Raw genomic sequence first — 16193 nt, forward strand, 5'->3', positions numbered from 1 at the left:
AGCGGACATAACATGATAAAATATTATGAATAGGTACTTACTTTTTTTTTTCCTTTTGAACGGTTCGTAGTGTGTCTCATATTAAAAGGAGAGGTTGCAGTAAGTTCAACGTTTTGTTTACGTGCATAAGACGCACCTCAGCTTCTCCGCGGAGAGGTGAACACGTGTTTCGTGTCAATAGTCAAGAAATGTTAGTATCTCTACATAGAAATGAAAAGTGCGGACCCATAAAAGTATAATCTATTATATTATTTATTATAAAGCTATTGCGGTTCCCGGCATCAATACAAAAAAGAATAGGACTACTCCATCTCTTTCACCTGGATGTCGTAAAAGGCGACTAAGGGATAGGCTTCTTTTTTAGACGATGGGCTAGCAACCTGTCACTATTTTAATCTCAATTCTATCATTAAAACAAATAGCTGAACGTGGCCATTCAGCCTTTTCAAGACTGTTGGCTCTCTCTACCCCGCAAGGGATATAGACGTGATCATATGTATGTATGTATAATGCTATTGCTTTAAGCAGCAAACATTCGTTTTCTGTCATCATTTCCCAAAATTTTTGTTTTTGCATATTCTGCAGAGTCCCTATTTAATTGTATGAAGGTTATTATTTATTAAGGGACCCCACTGAATTTTAACAACATACCTTACAGTTTTATATCCCATGTATACTGAACCCTCAAAACCTTCGTAAGCAAAACAGCCTTATAAAAAAGTTAAAAGGTACAGTGTCGTTAACCTTATATGGGAAATGGAGTCCGAATTATTCGGTCATTATGTCGAGAAAGTGGATGATTAAATTGGGTTAATGTGTAATGTGTTAGATGGCTTCCGATGTTGCACGCGCGCTCTTATAAATTAACTAGAGAACTCGCGGCTTCGCTTGCGTAGAACGTAGGCAAAGAATTTCGGAAACTCCTCTCTTAGTACAGCCCTAAAGCATACGGAAACTTCATATCAAATTTAATTTTTAAAAATAATAGTTTAAAAAAAACTAAAAAACTACGCTTTTATTGCTAATCAAACTAAAAAATAGAAAATAAAAATTAATGACAAAGGAATTCAGTAGTAGCAAGTCGAACAATCAGTTATAGTCAGTTGTAGTAGTAATTACCTCGGATTAAAATTATAACAAAATTAAATTTATAAACAAAACAATTTAAATCAGAGTAAAAAGCGTGGGGTGCATTTTACTTCATTTTCATAACTCTCTTGTCATAAATATATGCTAATAGAATGATTTTAATATTTACTACATCAGGCACCCCACGCTTTTTACTCTGATTTAAATTGTTTTGTTTATAAATTTAATTTTGTTATAATTTTAATCCGAGGTAATTACTACTACAACTGACTATAACTGATTGTTCGACTTGCTACTACTGAATTCCTTTGTCATTAATTTTTATTTTCTATTTTTTAGTTTGATTAGCAATAAAAGCGTAGTTTTTTAGTTTTTTTTTTTTATACAATTATTTATTGCAAGTTAACACTTCTGGTATAACTATCTTACTAGAAAAGACTTTCGCAACCATGCGCCCATCGCCGGAGGTTTTCACAACTAACTTTCTTAAAGTTATATGTGGCCTGATTGGATTAAATCTCATAATATTCTCATCATCATGATTCCTTTTAAGGCGATGGGCTTGCAACCTGTCACTATTTGAATCTCAATTCTATCTTAAAGCCAAATAGCTGAACGTGGCCTATCAGTCTTTACAAGACTGTTGGCTCTGTCTACCCCGCAAGGGATATAGACGTGATTATATGTATGTATGATGATTGTTAAACCCAGTTGAAAAGAATTTTATAGTGATAAATCACTGTTAATAATATTTTTGACTATCCAGCAAACATAATAATTTTCGATTGTGGCCTTGCCAGGAATCAAACCACAAGATTAAGAGGCAGGTTGATACAGGAACAAAAATTATTTCAAACATACCCCCACTGCCTTTACAACCAGGAACGCAACAATGTTTATCTGAAGACATCGTGGCACTTTTGTTGTAAAATCTGTCTTTCACAATAACAAACACAAACTTGGGACTCCTATCTCAAATAATCAGGTACTTTTTACAGGAGTCCTATCTCAAAATATCTGCACAACACAGTGAACACAGTCAGAGTCCAATCTCAGATGATAAAATCACACGAATATCCGGAAGAACAAAGCTCGACTCAACGGAAGATTCCAAACTCCAAATAACGACAAGTTATCAGCACAAAACAAAGTGCAAATAGGTAAATACACAGGCACCGGTATAAAATAAAACAGAAAGAAAGTTTACAGGTGTTCGAATCGAATTCAAAACTTACTGCAAAACTTATTTGTCATAAATAAACTGTCACTCATTTTCCAAACGAGTATTACAGTGTTGCTATTATAAATAGGCAAAAGGTACCTAATGTTAATTCAAGAATTGCATTAATATGTTAAATACGTATTAAATATCGCAAAGTTCTGTAGGTAGTAACTTTATTCTTGTATTATTGTAAATTTAGTTGTTCAATTTTCATTTATTACTTTTGTTTTATTACTTATATATTTTTTATTGTTTTAAAATATTCTACTAATTCTACTATTGTTTCTAATGGTAATTCTAAATGGAGCGATGCGATGAAATAAAAAAGCCTCAGGTTAATAGTAACATTATATGGAAATATATTACATCTCTTTTTGGACTCCTTATACGTCAGAACTTCTTGGTTTCTTGTATGGAGATTGCTGGCACTGGTGCTATCTCTGTCTCTCTTACTCTCATACGAAGGATCTAAAAATGAATTTATGAATCCTGGCAGTTTTAATAAGGATAATGAGAAACTCTTATCAAAATATTGCATTGTCATCGGTCCTTGATACGTGTGCAAAGTTCCAAGTTGATCAGACGTTTAGAAACCAGTGAAAATTAAGCTCAAAGATTCCGTTACATACATACATACATACATACATACATACAACCCAAGCTAATAAAAGCGTAGTAAAAATAGTTTGTTTGTTTGTAAACTCTTTATCGCACATAAATGGATATATAACAAATTATTAAACAGTCATTGGATTTAGAAGAATATTGTGCAATAGAAATAGTTTCATACTTATTTAGCTATTTCGAGAGCACTTAATATTAAAAACATTTTTTTCTATTCTCAAACTCGTACTAACGTACTTCCATGAGATAAGTAAAAAAGTGTTGCACTGTATTTTGTCATGTTATTTTTGTGCTATAAACTGATTACAAGCAAACAGCAGTTCTAGTAAAACTGAATTTGTTTCTATATTTTTTTTATATTACGTTTCATTATCAAGTACTTTTTCAAAATAATAAAACGGATGGCTAATACAAGCTTACAGTTCGTGAATAACGCACAACCTCTTGATATCCATAACAATGTATTTTCATCTATGTGTTGAAGGCTGTTTACGAGGAAAAGGAGATCAGTAAATGTCGGTGATTATACAATATCTGATCATAAGAAAAGAATAAGAGGGATTTTGATCATAATCTCTTATAGATTTGTTCATAAATATATGTGTAAAATTCAAGACTAAATACAGGTTGCGATTTCTGCATAGGCTATTTATTTAGGTAAATAATCTATACAAATATGTTTAATTGCAAAATTTATTCGATATGATATCTGATATCTCATTTTCTCTCTTTTGCTTCTTATACATAGCTATTAATAAATAATTAAATATATACGGGACAGATTACACAGATATACTATTATGTGTTAGTTTCGAAGTAAGTTCGAGACTTGTGTTACGAGAAACTAACTCAACAATACTATATTTAATGATAAATACTTACGAAAATAAACATCCAAGGCCCAGACCAATCAGAGATAAAAGTTCGTTTCTCATCATGACCTGGCCGGGATTCGAACTCAGGACCTCTGGTGTTACTACAAGCGCACTACCGCTGCGCCAAAGAGGATGACAAATAAAAATGTAGTTTTCAACAAAAAGACGTATAAATATTATTAACCCTTATTTCATTACCTAAAGACATAACAAAGAATCACATCCCTTGCGGGGCAGACAGAGCCGACAGTCATCAAAAGACTGGCCACGTTCAGCTGTTTGGCTTAATGATAGAATTTGAATCTCTCAATTAGTGACAGGTTGCTAGTCCTCCGCCTAAAAGAGAAATCCCAAGTAAACCTATCCCTTAGTCGCCTTTTACGACATCCATGGTAAAAAGATGGAGTGGTCCTATTCTACATATTTGTGCCGGGAACCACATGGCACCAATACTTAGAACTACTACCTAAAGAAATGGAAAATAGTTTTTAAAATTTAAATTTAAATATTTAAATATATACGGGACAAATTACACTGATTGAGTTAGCCTCGAAGTAAGTTCGAAACTTGTGTTACGAGATACTAACTCAATGATACTATATTTTATAATAAATACTTATATAGATAAACATCCAAGACCCAGGACAATCAGAAAAAGTTCTTTTTCTCATCATGCCTTGACCGGGATTCGAACCCGGGACCTCCGGTGTCACAGACAAGCGTACTACCGCTGAGCCACAGAGGCCGTCATTGTTGAGTTGTAGTTATACTTAAGAACATATGTATGTACGTTACACAGTAGCTCTTCGCTAAGAAACCACACCTAATGGGTTGCGGCGTCGGCCGTACTTACACGCATCGTTCACAGATATTTTAGTTATTTTGTTGCACTGCAAAAACTTTAGTTCGTTTTCATGACATTGATAATAATTCGACTAACTCATTTACGAATGCATAAAAACACGTCTCTTTCCCGCTTAAGTAGGCCTGATTATAAATTTCTACTTAAAAATAATAATTGTGCAAGTTTATTTCACTACATACTCGTACTTTTCATGCAAAATCGACGACTTAAAGTAGTTTCGACTTGAATCAACCTTCCATCAGAATTCAATTCTAAATTCCATCAATTTGCACGAATAAAATATGTTTATGTTTCATCAAAACTTACACTTGCCCCAAAATGTTTGCACTTCACTTAAAACGAACTACGAATGATGTTAAACATTTCTGTAACATTAAATCGTAATACAAAGTTCAGACCGATACAAATATCCATCTGCTGATGGCTGGGTTAGGCACATAGATAATATATTCCGTAGTTATTTTCAAAGATGAATATTCAGGTAGACCTATGGGGTCACTGGAGGTTTGCATCTGCAGATCATAGAGCTGCCTATGGGTGAATTGAATAAAGGTGGCATTCGCAGAAATCGGTACAGGCTACAGGTGTATTAGAATTCATGTGGATTTTAGTTGCCTTAATAAGAATTTTGAAAATAGGGTGTTCAAAATCATCGATTTCTAAAATCAATTCTGTGATATATAAATTTGAAGCTCTACTCTTTTACAAAGTCCCAAATCGTAATTGATTTTCATTATTAGACTATAGAAGGGTGAACTGGTGAATGTGAAATCTCATGGTTTTGTACCAAAACATTTTCATATTGAATCTGAATTTTGAGACTTAAAAAACAGACTAGACTTAAGACTGACTAGAAAACTGCGTATGATGCACACATTATTTCTGTTATTTTTAGTTAGAACATGGATTTCTGTTGTATTATGTTACTCCGATTTCTATAATTAATAATTTCGTTACTTTTATTTATATTTATAATATTACCAATCTGTTCTATTCCATTTATAAATCTACATTTAAAAAGCTATGCAAAGCAAGCACTCTAAAGGAAATATGTCACTTCCGAAACATGAATAAAATGTAAATAAGGCGCCAGGTAGGATTCATTTTGAATATGATATTATTAATATTGTACTTGCTTTTATCCGGAATTTCACTGTCGTAATAATTTCCAAAGTCAGCCTTAATTCTTCTAGAAGCAGGTATCAAAAATGTATCTATAAATTCTAATTTTTCAATAGGTTTTATGTAGCAGCTGCAGACGCTTTTGCCAAGTATTATAGGCTGTACCCAAAACTTTTTTATCACCATCTATTCGTAATAAATGGTTGAAACTTTTTGAATTTATCACAAGCAAAATGCAGCACATTTTATAACATAGAAATAAGCGATTGAATTAGAAATCATTCAAGCCACTTAAATTATTGAAAGTGCGAGAAATATTCTTTTCATTTATTTTTCTATTAATTTAGGATATTTTCTTTTTACAAATGGACATTTAATTTTTGCGCATATAAAAAAACGACGTATTCTCTTGTTTGAACCCGAGACCTGAGTTTCAGAAACAATAACTTACCACTTCGTCGGCAGGCCTTTATGTAAAAACCTAATAACTGAATTATTAAAACAAATTGGTCATAAATTTCCATTTAAACAAACTTTAATATATCTTTATTATTTGAATACATAAAATGACTACAGTCCTATTAAAAGCAACATAAAATGTGGCCTGAAACTTAGTTAACGAAGCGCATTTTTAATTTAGCCCGTAGCCGCTAATCACCGCATTAAGTTGGATCATGAGAATATTCTTTTACGGACAAGAAAGAACTTTTAAGGAAATTTTCCCTCCACAAGGTTCTATAGAAAAACCTTTTAATTTACTCAGACGTATCATGTCTACCAAATACCTAATTTGGTCGAAATGTTTCATTATAGTCAAGAAGTGGATAAGAAATGTTTGGAAACATGTCGAATAAATTAAGTTCTAAAGGTTTAATCCAAAATATATCTGAATAGGGTAAACTAGTTTTATTTGTCAGACAAACGGAAAAGTTACCGATTTTCCTGCTTGAATACATTATTTTTATTGATTCAAATACCAATGTTAATTCTCAATAATTTTAACCATGGCTTTTAATGAGAACCTTTAAATATTACTTAGATTTTTACTTAAATTAACGATATAAATCTAAGTTCCATTAATATTAGGTATATTAGTAGAACTTAGATTTCTATCGTTATACACAAAATCACCAATATTGATTTAGAATTTAGAAATAAAGATATTAGAATCAATCTATTCATTTTGTTGCAACTGTGCTATATTAGAAGAATCAGTTTATAATCCCCGCTTATTCATCCGGGAGCTGTCTCCCATGATTTTAATTTTCACACCCTTCTTGTGTACTTGTAAAAACAACCAATCTTAGTATTTTTGTACTCGTAGGTATGTAACGTCAAGTTTATAAGTTGCTATGAAATAGAAAAGATTTCAAGAAAAATTATTATATATATAAGTATCTCAATATACCTAACATTTTTATTGTTTTATACCTGTGTCATGTACTTGTAATAAATACTTACTTGGCTCACATTAAATCTCAAATATCGCTTACTGACACAAAATATTGCTTAATGATGCAGGAACCGTAAAAACGGAATTTTGTGCTCCTAACCTTTGTTAGCGATAGCAAAAATTAAACACTGAGTGTACAGATATTTCTTTATATTATAAAAAAGAAATTGATTAACCCATATAAATTTGCACTATTTACTTAAAATAATATTACTTATCCTTCTAGCGTAAATCCCACATTTTTAAAGAAGTCCGGTATTCGCCTGTGGCCAAGGTACTGAAGTGGGTGTCACAGCTTCTACATAAAGCGATTTCTCCATGATCTTGCAGTAGGAAGCTCGTATTTGAACACATCCAGTTGTCTTATTTCTTTAACAATAAGAGTAATGTACAATCGCCTGCAGATAACATTAACCTTACTATTTTAAGCTTGTATAAACAAAGAGCCTGACAAACAATCATCACGCGTGAAAATCTCTGGGCTAATGCTAGTAAATTTTATAGAATTAAGAAACTGTTTACGCAATACACTAAAAAGTGATTCTGTTTTTAATCATATAAAACAGTTTTTATAAATTATCATACATTTTTGCTCTTTTTTGCATATCTACGGCGATCTTTGCTTCTATATTTTCTTATTTAGTGATGTTGGCGAAAACAAAACGTGTAAAAAATTTACACGTCACCGGATTTCGACAAGAGATAAGGCGCACCTTTTCGCTTGTTTGTGTTTTGAAGGGACATTAGGAATGTTTATTTGTTTCGCTCACAGGAATGAATTATTATTCCGAATGGATTCACATGAAAATAATTCTAAATTTAAATGTTAATGCGAAGTATACATTAAGCTAGGTGCATACATTTAGCTAGCCCAATATGTAGTTCGAAAATTATAGGTATTAAGGTATACTTAGACTAGAGAGACAGAGAGGTCTGCCCACGTAAAACAAAAGCTCTCGTTAACTCTCGTTCCCGCGAGAATTTCCAAAATCCTTTCTCAGCGGAAGTCTCCTAGTAGAAATCTACCTATGAGTTACAAAAGTTATGTTTAATGACTCATCAGTTTATGAGATTTCGTTATCAATGCATGTTTTTTTGTTTATAGATAACATAACCCAGTATAATAATTTTTCATCATAACCTTACCCTGATTGAACCAGAGACCTTGTGACATACATCTCAACTTCAACCGCGCCACAGAGGCTAACTTGGCTTACGAAGTCTTACAAAACTTACCCCAATGTTTCCTAGTTATAAGTCAACTTGGGCAGTATTTTATCATTTAAGTCTAGGACACAGTTTAAAAGACGAATGTTTCCCTGAGCTCATTACTCCAAAATGAATAAGCGCCTCCAAGTGTAACTTAAACAAACTAGAGACTCAATTAGGTGTTTTAATTAAGGTGAATTTTATTCGCTGAGAGCGCCTTAAAAATACGTTAGCTAGAGGAGTGGCGAAGAAAAATATAGGCTAATGAAGGAAAAATATAGGGAGTTGTATTTTGATACTATGTTAAAAATATCGTATAACAATTTTGCAGTAGGTAGTTACCTACTGCAGATTTTATCTTTTGGTGTACATATTATCCTAGTACAAGTCCAAAGACTTACAGATTATGTTTATCTGGATGACTTTTTGCTGAAAGAAAGTCAGATATATTTTAAGAGGTGAATAAAAGAATAACGTATTACTACAAACGAACTTATTTTGTATTTATCACTTACGAAGTAGACATAGTCAACGTAAAAGGCTTAATGACCATCCACTTTTAGCTGTTTTGCTGCTTATGCGTAAAATGTTTAACGTATGTTATCATAACAAAACAATTAGTTCATTAATTATAATGTACTGATACATATAATCACGTCTTTATCCCTTGCTGGATAGACAGAGCCAACAGTGTCAAAAAGACAGGAAGGTCGGCAATATGGTCTAAGGATGGTATTGAGATTCAAATAGTAACAAGTTGCTTATCCTTCGCCAAAAATAAAAACATTAAGTATATTATAAGCCTTTCCCTTGATTAACTATAAAGATCTGCACTAGAAGAGAACCAGTTGAAACACAATGCTTTTTCTTCACTATACCACACCAGTACGGAGCTCATTCAAACCTTATCATAACCATGTTAAATTAAAACATTTCGCTTTTGAAGCCTTAAATTCTGTTAATTTATACGCTGTGAACACGGACGCAGTTGCTTCAAAAATGCAAACAGCAATCTGCATCACAAATTACGTTTCGTTTCGCAACTGTCGTTTTCCTACGCTAATTGCCTGTTTAACCCGCACCTTTGATCTGTTTACGAATAATTCACTGCGGCGGTCAGATATCAGTAAACAGTGGTTTGTTTTACTCCCGGCGGTAGTGGGTAACTATACGAATGTACAGTCTACTGCAGAGAAATAGCATTTTCTTATAAACCAAACCTGATCAGTCAAGCAAAAGCAAGTAAGTTAATACTTCATTCTTCTTCCTTTACACCCCTTTAAAAGAATTAAAAAAAAAGATATTCCTGTAGACCTTAGCCTTCCTTGTACTTCCTCTCCACACCGAACATCAAATTGAGCTTTTTAATTAAATACTTTATTGTTCATTCAAAAGAGCATATAAAAACGACATGAGAAAATATATAAAATGTATATAACTATAATATACAACACTGATGGTACGAAACAACATAATTTCAAGATATATATATATATAACTATCTATGAAAGCAAGCCCGGAAGCTTCATTACTGAAGACGCAACCGGGAATCGTTATAATGGCAGGAAGGAAAAAATATACACATTATTACACATATACATACTTTATCTTTTACGGGGTAAACATGTTATTTGCCAATAATTATATAATTGGGGTTCAGAAATAATGAAAGTTTTATTTGAAGAATCTCTAGTTTATAAGAAAAGGAAAGGGTGCAAAAATAATATTAATACGCAGATAGTTTTAGTTTCGATGCAAATTTTGAAGAGTATTTCAGAAGTGGCGATAGTGACATCTTGATTCCAACGACGGAAAACATTTCTATCATGAGTTAAATGTGTTTTAGATCTCTCATCCTACATTCCTTTTAGTCTTACTAATAATAAAAATTGTGAATAAATCCTAAGTTTACTTTCAAGCAATTTCACAGCAATATAGCATATACATTTGAATAATATGATTATTAAAAAAATTATCGAGATTTAATGTGGACTAAGTCGCAGGAAACAGCTTTCTACTCCATAAACTTGCGTTTGACGGTTCATCGAAATTTCTCATTTATCTCAGCGTTAAATTAAATAAAAGTAATAATTCAGCTACTGTTCAGACAATGAACCTAAATTCATTACAATTTAGCCACTATTATCATGACATAAAGTTCCTCGCTCCCATTTCATTTCCTTTTGCCAGTACTTTTTAATAACCTGAGAGTAATCACGTAGAGCTCGGGTTGTAAATTTCCATGCACAATATCTTCATCCCAAGTTTATCTGGAATATCATACTTCAAGTTCTTGTTATTAACCTCGACTGCATTGCGGTGTTGTGTTTATTCCGTATTCTCTCTCTTGGATTATATTTCTTGGGAATTAACAACTACTTAAATGGAATATAATCGTTAAATAAGATTGAAGAAAGGCTTATATAGTTTTAACAGTTTTAATATTTGCTAATGGGAGTAAATAGTTTTAGACAGACTCGTCATGCATCGTGTTGCATGGTCAATTTTTTTTTTGCAAAATCTTGCTTGAGAATCGTGAAATGTTGTGATTTAAGGTCTAATCATTTGCAATGTGATATTCAATAACAAAAAAATACAAACAGACCATATGATTATTTTTTATCATTTTAATGTTATACTAGATTTACTTAATATTTCACAGTGAGATGCCATAAGCACCAAGTGTAGCTTCAAAGTATTTGTAAGCGCCCATTAGGGCATAGTTTCAAGAAACAATAATAATGGACTTCACAAGTTTAAGGTCTCGGGAGCAAGTCCAATCGTAATGAAGACAACAGTGAGTTTAAAGTTTAATCTGCCTACGGAGAAGGTATGCAGTAATTGTGAGCTAACGTGGGCCATTTCTAATAATCTTTACCATTAATACCTACATACTATAGTCACGTCTTTATCCCAAGTAGACAAATCGTCTGTCTACCCTGTAGACAGAGCCAACAGTCAAAAATCACTTTTGTACTTTATGGCTGACCCATCGCCGAAAAGAAGAATTCCAAGATTATAACATAGTCTTACTTGACTGTCTGCACGCGAAGAGAAGCAGATGGCACACAGCATGTTTTATCTTTTATTTACCAGGCAAGCATGGAAGCACTAGATGAATGTGCTTCTATTCCTTTGGTCGCCTTTTACGATAGATGTGGGAAAGAGATGAGGTCATTTTCTGAAGTGTCGGGAACCACACGGCCCAATTTTAAATTCACCAATCTTAAAATGTGTGGGTTGCACGATAAATTGCGTCGGAAAAATATTTTTTATTCAATAGACCCGCGCCTTGGTCGTATCATTAAATCTAGCTTCCTCTGCAGAATATTCGCCTCCTTTTGTAAAGCACTTTAAAAATTCAACCTAATTTTTTTTCTTTTATTTAACTGTCTATTTAGGTATTGTCATAGTAAAACTGAGAGGTTATAAGGTTTTTCATTCCGAAGATAAATATAAATCATAGTTAAAAATTGTATGTGAGTAAAATTATCGGCAGAGTAATTATTATTCCTTGTATGCTAATCTTACAACGAACGAGATTGCCAAAATTCATTTTTTAAATAAGTATATATCAATTTTTCCATTTCGAAAATTAGTATGAATTCCATCCACTCTCAAGTCAAAACATCGAGGTCCGTATTACAGTATCGCATAACGTAAATGAAAACGGTCACTCGACGTCGTTTCTAATAAAATTGTCATGATAGTACATTTATTTGGACTCCCTTGGGATATAGTCTCCCTGTCTACGGGACAATATGCTCTGAATTGACTTCGGGATTCGAGACAACTGTACCATTATCCACAGGGATGTGGTACAAAGTGTTGAGGGCAGCGATTTTATTTCAATTAGGTACACTGGGTGCAGGAGAATTATTTTGTTAAACCTATTATGTGTTTACTGATTTAACTATTTTGGGAAAAAAGGTCAGGTCAAGTTCCAGACACCTTCACCAATTGACAAATAATGATATATATGCTTTTATTTGGGGTGTCGCATTGTGAGAATTAAAAAAAAATTTTGCCTGTTGTTTGATCTAGGGTTTGTTAATGATAGTGCTGTGCGGTTCCCGGCACCAATAGTAGAAGAATAAGAAAACTCCATCCATCACTCCGATGGATGTCGTAAAAGGCGACTAAGGGATAGGCTTGTATCCTTAGGATTCTTCTTTTAGGCGATGAGCTAGCAACCTGTCACCATTTTAATCTCAATTCTATCATTAAGCCAAACAGCCGATCGTGGCTTATCAGTCTTTTCAAGTCTTTTGGCTCTGTCTGCCCCACAAGAGGTATAGACGTGATTATATGTATGTTGTTGATAATGCACTATGTTCGCACAGAATTTCATCAAAGTCAGTTCAAAGATTTTGTCGAAAAAGGTAATAGCAACGGAGAGACTTTCAGATAAATAACATTAGTATTTTTTAAGTGTTTAAAATTATTAGACCACAGTGTAGTCTCTTTGTTAGCGCTACCTGGATTCTACTGTTCAGTAGGTTTACTACTATCCCCAACTGTGGTTTCAAAATAAAAAAGGCACAGTAATGAATACACTTCATATAATTTGCACATACTTGCATACTTTTCATGGAGGTCTAATATTAATGAAAAACACAAATAAAAAATAAATACAAATAATTATCCAAACTGTAGGGCAAAATACATTCAGAACTGGAGTCACCATTAAACATATGGTACTTGGACGACGACGGCATACTGGGCGGGAACCAGAAACTGTGTACTTTGTCATTCAACTCCACTAAGGTTGCGTTAGATTTCGCTTGTTTAGTGCAATAACGAGGGTTTGCTTCAGTGAAGACGTGAAGAGACGAAGTCAATTTACTAGGTGTAATTAATAAGAAAAATTACTCATTGAAGTACAAAAATATCTTACTACCTATATATCGAATCGAATGGATTCCTTTCCAGATGGTGCAACTTGTAGATTCAATCTTAGTAAGTTTTTCTTAAACTTTATTATTTAATCAAAAGGTATGTTAGGCATACTGAACTAGAAAAAAATAAGTTACTTATAAGATATCTTTCTGTCCTTATTTTATTGTGTACCTTAGCACTAGAAGTTAAGCCGCAATATCAATACAGATTACCAACATTCACCGGTGATTTTGGGTAATCCGTCCAGTAATAGGCCCATCCGTTCTATTGTGCTGTTACAAATGTGATAGTCTATTATGGTTTTCATTCAGAAATCACGTCGAAGATATTAGATATTTGCGGATTATTGTATCTTGTTCGCCTTGGTTGTTGTATTCATACAGTCCGTTTCTTAAGCTACTGAAAATCATACAATCTTGATACGTCTTACTGTTACAAAAAAATTCCCTTGCGGGATAGACAGAGCAGAACAGTCTCGAAAGACTGAAAGGCTTCGTTCAGCTGTATTGCTTCATGATGGAATTGAGATTCAAATAAGAGGAATCCTAATTTTATAAGCCTATCCTTTAGTCGCCTTTTATGAGATACATGGTAAAGACGGATATCATAAGACATACCTTTCAAAATTGTTGACCTTTCTTTCAGTACCTAAAGAAATGGACTTAAGGTAGATTAATAACTGACATATTTTTAAGTTCAAGTTACAATTATTAAAAACGAATATGAAAACCTCGTTAAGTTGGATAGTTTTATCATGGAGTTGAGATTGAGAGTTGATTGTACATGGTCAATAGGCTAATCTATTTATATGAATTCTGTTTTAGGCTCATGATGCACTGAACGGTCAAGTCAAGTGGGACTCCCGTTTGATCTTCGTAACCTAGCAGAAAAACAAAGCATAGCTTGATTCATACTTACACCACCAATTTTATAAGGGATATAGACGTGACCATATGTATGTATGTATGTACCACCAATTTCATGCCTGAATGTATACTGCATGTTTTCTCATGATGATTTTCCTAACTATACGAGCAATACATCATACTAGCTATCCCGGCAAACCTTGTTTTGCCATATAAATAATTTTCGTTTATTTCTAGTAAAAAAAAAAATGTTAAAGGTGGACAACCCTTATCACTAAGGGGTATGAAGAGTAGATGGCCGATTCTCAGACCTGGTATATATCTCACTTTTGGATGAATAGAGACTACAAAATACATCTAGATAATATATGTAGGTATAGGTCGTTTAAAATCAGTTTGGACGAAGCTTCATTGTGCGACGAACAGTAAAAAATGGGTGGGCTTGGGCTAAATTGACTAATCAATTTTGCTTGGGTTATTCATTAGTCGTTTTTTTTTGGTAACCTCATTTTGAATAATAAATAATGAATAAAAAATTTAAGGATGCAGAGATCGTGGCAAGTGGAAAGATGTAGTCTCTGCCTACCCCCCGGGAAAGAGGCGTGATCTTATGTATGTATAATAAATTTTCAATGAGTTTTATCTGTGAACAATTCTTTGAAGAAAGGTATACTAAGTTTTATTGAACATTAAACAACTCTAGGTGCCATTTCTTTTTGTGAGTCGCCACACGCAGTCCGGTGGTCGGAGAAAATTTTCCGCGATTTACCGCGGAGCGGAAATGGTTGGATATCTCAAACCGTTTCTATGAACACTAGGTAAAAAGATTATACTATAATTTATACTGTATGTCAAAAGAAAAACAATTATGAAACTACAAATTGCCATTTTATTTAAGATTTTTCTAGAACTCTCTAATGACGTATGCCAGAGGGACGGTGAACATATTGGACATGATGTCGTTGAGTTCCATATACGTCAGATTGAGGCAAAACAATATAAATATGGAATAATATTCAAAGAAGTATCTTATGCAAGGATAGTGACAAATGGAAATACTACTTGACAGCATACGAAGTATCACTTACACAGGATATTTTTTGAAGTTCTAACATTAGCTTTAGAAAACATAAAAGGCGCCTTTAAAAAAACTCTTTTGTGAAATATCAGTGAGAAATTGTAATACTTGATACCGCAAATATACGACAGTATTATCTAAGGGACAACAAATAAAACAATTTATTAAAAACAGAATAATTTAAATCATCATCACAATTCGCATAAAAAGTTAAAACACTACCTTATATAACATAGTTTATGCGCTATGCAACATATCAATTATACACGAGTACAGTCAGTTACAAATTTAATGCTATAGAGTATACAATTATACAACATATATTTATATTGCCATTATTTATTTTACATGTCTATATTATAATTTAGTGAATTCTGAATACTTTCAACATTTTTGTCACTCACTGTACACGATTTTCCCAACTTAAATAAAAAAAAAACAAAAAATTTGTTGTAAGTACCATTATTTATTTAATAATGCCTCTATATATCAATAATTTATTGCACTATGTACATAAGAATAAATATATTAGAAGACTTTTTACAACATATGCAATCAATTCTTGTCTTATAACGTTGTTATAAAATATATTGAATATAGTAATTAATTATTTAATGCATATTTTGATAATTTTATTAAGGACTTTAGAGTAATTTTGGTATTAATAATATTTACAAAAAATAAAAATCATTATACTCGTAGGATTTTATCATTGGGATACTGAGTCTAAATAATTAAATGCATTTTATTTAAAGCCAAAATATAAAAGTGAATAAGTTGTAATATCTTATTTAGTATCTTCAAATTTTAGTAAAGTGAAATTACTTCAAATGATTTTCAGGGCATCAAAATATACACTTTTAATAATAATGAAGCATATCTCACTCCATA

This window comes from Amyelois transitella, chromosome 15 (assembly GCF_032362555.1).
Source record: "Amyelois transitella isolate CPQ chromosome 15, ilAmyTran1.1, whole genome shotgun sequence".
Classification (NCBI taxonomy): domain Eukaryota; kingdom Metazoa; phylum Arthropoda; class Insecta; order Lepidoptera; family Pyralidae; genus Amyelois; species Amyelois transitella.